Genomic DNA, 6,510 nt, shown 5'->3' with positions numbered 1-6,510 from the left:
AACTTGGAATAGAAATTAGTTTGAGACCTTGCGGTGACATTCCTGTCTAATCTTACTGAATATAAGAACACTCTTTGAAGATTAACCTACTATGTAGAATTTAGAGTGTTTGTCAAATGGATTATTTTGCGATCAAAAAGAGTTTTACAATAGCAATAAAAACATGTTGTTTGTTAAACAGTATTAATACACAGAGACCCAGAAGGAGGAAGCTGTGATCTTGTATTATCATTACCGTTGATTTTCCAAATTGTCATCTGCAGTACTGTACTTTCTGAGTTCTACCGTTAGACAATGGGAGCTATTCTGTTTTTTGGAAATTTTCATTCCACGGATGTAAATTTTTGATATTTACATGATTTAAAGGTTTACTCTTTTAACATTGTGCTCATAACACAAATGCAGTGGAACAAATAGGTTGATTGATTTTGCAATTGTAATAAAGATTATGAAGCAAACAAGCCACAATGGGAAGATCTCTTCCTGAATAGATGCCCCTCTGTAACATTCCTATCAGGGCCAAGTAGGTTACAGTTTTCTAAAAGAGCTGATGTGTCTTTGATCAGTCCACGAGATTTAAAGCAGCAATATTTTTACAGGAAAAGCCAGATTGGTTTTGCCTTTTAGAATCAGAATGTATTACATTTGTCCCTCAGTTTTCTGAGGCTCCATACATCTATTACATTCTGAAATAGTATCAACTATTGTCAGACACTTTACAAAACCAGAATTCCAGATTATTAAAAGTCTGAATTGAAAACTAAAATTGCCTACTGTCAAAAAAATCATTATCATAGCCCTTGGAAAACCGAAGCACATGGAAGTTGCAGGGCTGCTAAGCCCCCGTCTCACTTCACATGATAGTGGGAAATTTAAGTTATGAAACAAAAAAATGTTTTACTGTTATTAAATAAACTTTACAGTCTATTTACTAAGCAGCTAATTAGTGCTGCACTTTAGTGTGTTTGCAAAGTGTGTGTAAAGATGTGTCCTGGTGAAAAATTGTTGCAGTACTCTGTGGGTATGTATTACTTTTCAGACAATTTAAAAATATACTTAACTATGTGAAATTTGTACACCAAACTTTTATAAATGTACAATAGGGTGACCTTTCATACCCACAGTTTTCCTAACTTGCGATTAATAAAACATACCATTTTATATATATAGGGTACACAGACTCCATAGTGCTTTACAGAGAACATTCTGTCATATATATCAGTTCCTCCCCCAGCAGAGTTTACAATCTATAGTCACTACCACATGTACATTGGGGTTAATTTTTGTAAGAAGCCAATTAAGCTACTGCTATATTTTGGATTGTGAGAGAGGGCCCACACAGACAGAGCGAGAACAGACAAGCTCCACACAGTTAGGGCCTTGGTGGGAATTGAACCCAAGACCTCAGTGCTGTAGGGGAAGTAATGCTATCCTTTACACCATGAAAACTGCCCATTTATATTTGTAAAATATAATTTAAATAGGGTAGAGTGGATAACATTTTGCAGTCTCATTTGTTGCAATTTATTATTACAACTGTTGTAACGTCTCCCTCAACGACTTGACACTTTCAGGACAGTGATTGGCAAGAGGTAGCCCAGGGAATCTGTATCTGTATTACCTTGCTGGTTGTTTCAATAAGACTTATTGGGCCTCATTTACTAACGAATTTTATCACCAAAACGAGTGATAAATTTCACTGTGTATGATAAATGGTGCTCCAGTCAATCAGCTCCCAACTGTCAACTGTTAGAAAAATTACAGTTGGGAGCTGATTGGCTGGAGCACCATTTATCATACACAGTGAAATTTATCACTCGTTTTGGTGATAAAACTCGTTAGTAAATGGGGGGCATTATCTGATTATTATAAAGCAAAGAATAAAACTGAACAGGAACATTTTACTTCCGTGTCACATGACCTACTCTGAACGACACAGGGAGATCATGCAGCATACCAGAGGAGGTTAAGCAAGGGCAGTGTGCTACTACTCCATTCTCTACAGGCTCCAGTAACCATGTCTTCCGACACTGAGACATGCTGGATAGGTACAAAATAAGTCCCATCTCGAAAATAGCACCATAGAATCTCTATGGATTCATTCATGCAAACAAGTGTGAGCAAGTAAGTTCATTGTGTTATGTTTCTGTGAATTCAGCTGGCTCTATTTTACACCATATTGGTGCACTTACATGGAAAACTTCCCGACCACTTATGAAAAATCGTATTGTTACATGCAATATATAACCATCCAGCTAAGTCCATGCTTGTGTGTTCTGCTTTAGAGTATATAATGAGATAATAATACAGAAGTTAGGCACACAATAAATATACAGTATATGCAGCCATTTTCCAAAGTTGAGAGACCTAAAACAGTCCAAGTTTTTGATGACAGACTACTAAAGTGCTATGTATGTAGGTAATATGCTCCCTGTAGGGATTAATGACCCTACTTTGAGTCTGTACTTTATTCAGGGTGAACATTGTTTCTTTCCCCATAGGGTGATTGCAGCAGAGTTCATATGTAGGTGGGGCACTGTGGGGTTCATGAAGAGTAGCAGAAGTATGAAAAAATACATGTATGTACTTACAGTATTTTCAGTCCAGTGGCATAATTAGGGGGGGTGAGCAAAGCATGTGCCCTGGGTGCTGTGGCAGGCTCAGCAGAGGAGCGTGCCACCGGACAGGGCAGCGTACCCTACTGCCTGCCACAAACTCACCATTATACTGCTGAGCAAGGCTCATGGTGCTCGGCGGCATGAGTTTACCTCCTACCTTGCTGCTGGGAGTGCGACGGCAGAGAGGAACCCCAACACCTGCTTGTCCTCATCGTCTGCGGCTCATCGAGACAGAAGGCAGAGGTGAGGGTGGCTGGCCGTTACCAGGGGAGGGGTGATACAGAGAGACACAGAATGAGGGGTGGCACCAAGAGACACAGAATGAGGAGGTGGCACCAAGCAACACAGAATAAAGGGGGGCACAGAGAAACAAAGAATGAAAGGGGGGCTCAGGGAGAAGTTTCAGAGATGCTCTATATGTTATCATTACACTTTTATTTTTTGGAAATATTTTAATATAAAAGACCCTCTAAGTAATTTTGGAGATCATGCATTTGAATGTTGTGTTGTATCATGTTGTATAAGTGTAATTTAAAACAGGTTCATTTTATTAGAGAAAATTAGAGCTTAAAACAGGTGGAGAACTACTATGGTAGCAGGGGAGACAGCAGCAGTGGGTCTGCAGACAAATATTTACCTCCTGCGGCTTACTGAAGATCTCTTTTGTGATTGGGAAGTGGCTGCTACTATAGCAACTAAAAATAAGCCAGGGATTGGTTGACACGTAAGCTATTTTCTGTTTGTTACTATAAAAGCAGTCAGGGACTGATCAGTAAGCCAGAGGAGGTGAGAAATAGTTTGTGTCATGTATATAGAGACACTTTCAAAATGTTGTTATTGGGTCTACAGATCTGATATGTGCTGATCCGCTCTTCCCATTTTTATCAGTGTCAGGTTAAACATACATATTACTTACCTCACAGTGCACAGGCCATGTGTCATTTACTGTTTACATAGGAACATATTTTCCAAAATGTAATTTCGCTTGTCTCAGTATGATATTTCTTATTCCCACAATTCACTTTTAACGCAATAGGTGGTTAAACCTTCAGATGAATTTAAGTTACTGTTTTTTGAAAGCCCTCCTGAAACTTTTATACATTGCTTTTTCATTTAAGCTTACTTCTGTGCTTTTCCAGCCATTTCATCGGAAAATATGAAGCACCTTTAATGCCCATGGAGCCAGAAGAAGAGGTTCACATGGATGTCGCCAGCAGTAAGACAGCATATTGTTGTGGAAGTTTTGGTCCTACAGTCTACAGAGGCTCACAGCTATATACCCCATCATTATACTGTAGACCAGTGATAGGATGTAGTTACGATGCCTACAGCCGGCATCCTGGCTGACGAAGTCCCGGCGCCAGAATGCCACTACCTGGCCAGAAGACTGGCACCGTAATACTGACAGTAATGGACATCCTGACAGCCGAGTTGCCGACCATAAGAATAGCGGTGCATGTTAGGTCTTAGCTGCGGGGGAGGGGGGTTAGTTTTAGGCATCATGGAGGGATTATGGTTAAGCTAGGGGAGGGGAAAATTAGGGTTAGGTGCCCCCAGGGGTGGGTTAGGGTTAGGCACCACTGGTCAGGAGGTTAGGGTTAGGCACCAAGGGGGGATGGTTAGGGTGTGGAGTGGGGAGAGATAGTGTGCTAATGAGGATGTTGAGGATGAGATTGTTGTTTGTCTAAGTCAGGCACCAGTGGAAGCAGCTCTTGGCCATGATAAGAGAAAGGCCATTGTCATATCTGGGCATAGGACCAACAAATGCACCTGTTATGTGTGGATTTATTTTTACCCAATCCTAGCGGATCACTGATGCCATCACGGCTATGCTAGTATTAGATCTGCATCCAATGTTCCCAATTAATGCAGTGGGTTTCACACAGTTAATTAAGGTCCTGTGTCCCCGGTACCAAATTCCATCTCGGTTCCATTTTACCCGAAAAGCCATTCATCGGCGATAACAAGAAGTTAGAAATAACCTAATTATTGGCCTACAAAATGCCAATATACCCACTATCCACCTAATCACAGATATGTTGACAACCGGTAGTGGGCAAACTAAAGATTACTTGACTGTGACAGCCTACTGGATGGGTGATTCGCCTTTAGCAGCAGTACCTAACAAACAGCACCAGTTCATTCAGAGGCAGGCTACTCTGTGTATCACCGGCTTCACTAAGAGGCATACCGCTGACAACCTCTTAGAAAAAATGGCTTACCCCACTTGGACTGTCCTCAGGATTTGTGACTTCTGACAACACCACCAATATTGTGAGAGCAGTAAAGCTGGGTGAATTCCAACACATCCCATGTTTTGCTCACACAATCAACTTGGTGGTAAATGGTTCTTTAAAAATGACAGGGACGTGCAGGAGATGCTGTCTGTGGCCAAAAAATTTTGGGACATTTTCGCCATTCACCCACAGCATGCAGGAGATTGCAGCAGCTTCAAGAACAGTTGAATTTGCCCTGCCACCAACTGAAGCAAGAGGTGGTATCCATGTGGAATTCCACCCTTTACATGCTTCAGCGGATGGATGAACAGCAAAAAGTCATCCACAGCTATACAACAATCCATGACATTGAGGGGGAGTGATCCTTAGTCCAGCGCATTGGAGAATGCTTAAGGCGCTAAAACCCTTCAAAGTAGCCACCTGTGAAGTGAGTTCAGATACTTCTAGCTTGAATCAGGTGATCCCCCTAACTAGGAGATTTAACAAAATGATTCCGCTAAGTATGTCAAACTTGTAGTTGTACTTGTTCGCTTCGCCAGGATCCAAGGGATGCCAATATATTGAATTCGGATCACTACATTTTGGTGACTGTGCTTGATCCTAGGTTTAAGATGTACGTCGTCTATTTCTTTCCAACTGACCCAGATCTTAAGAGATGCAATAAGCTACTGGTGAGCAAGTTGGCAGCTCAAGTGGTACACTACATGATGACATCTCCTCCTTCAGTTTCTCCAGCATCTGCCAGGAAAAAGTCAGCTTTCCAAAAGACCCAGTAGTGATGCAGAGGTGTCAACACAACATTGTGACATCTGGTGGGGTCTAAAAGAATTGTCAAAAATTAGTTATACCGCCAGTGCGACTTCATCTGATAGGGTCACCATCCAAAGAATGGTGGAGGATTATTTTCATGACACCGTACACATAGGTATGTCACAAAGGCCCTGATTCAGAGCTAGACACTCTTTCAGAGCGCTCATTCTGAATCAGGGCGTTTTTTTATTGGAGCCGGCCTCCTGGCCGCTAGTTAAGCTGTGGGTGACCACTGACAGCTTTTGCGAGCAGCCAGGTGATGGTCACGATGGTCGCGACCATCACAACCATTGGGGCTTGCAACGAGACCCTTGTGGTAGGGTCTCATTCCCGTAAGACCCAGTGAGCTTCCTGCTCTCACTAGAGTAGGAAGCTCACCACTGACATCACTGGTGATGTCAGTGGTACCTCCCACAAACGGCAGGCATTCCTCCCTCCCCCCCTGCCCGCCTCCAAAATGGGGTGAGCTGTCAATCACAATCGACAGCCACCCCGTTTTGGTACGAGACCCGTAGCGACGGAGCACCCATCACTGGCCGGGTCTCGCTTGCGCATGCGCAGGGGGAAAACATCGACCCGCTTGTGAGCGGGTTTGAATCAGCCCCAAAGTCCCTTTGACTACTGTAAAGACAAAAATACAATTTGGAGACCCTTGTGCAGACTGGCTTTGCATTACCTAAGCTGCCCACCCTCTAGTGTGTACTCAGAAAGAGTTTTCAGCACAGCCGGGAACCTTATCAGTGATCGGCATAGGAGGCAATTTCCTCAAAATGTGGAAAAGATGATGTCCATCAAAGTGAACTAAAAATTCCACGAGAAAGATCTTTACTGCTAATTACATTAAA

This window comes from Taudactylus pleione, unplaced genomic scaffold (assembly GCF_031769625.1).
Source record: "Taudactylus pleione unplaced genomic scaffold, aTauple2 ptg000078l, whole genome shotgun sequence".
In the NCBI taxonomy this organism is placed as follows: domain Eukaryota; kingdom Metazoa; phylum Chordata; class Amphibia; order Anura; family Myobatrachidae; genus Taudactylus; species Taudactylus pleione.
The sequence above is the reverse complement of the archived record's forward strand: the minus strand, read 5'-3'. Positions refer to the sequence as shown.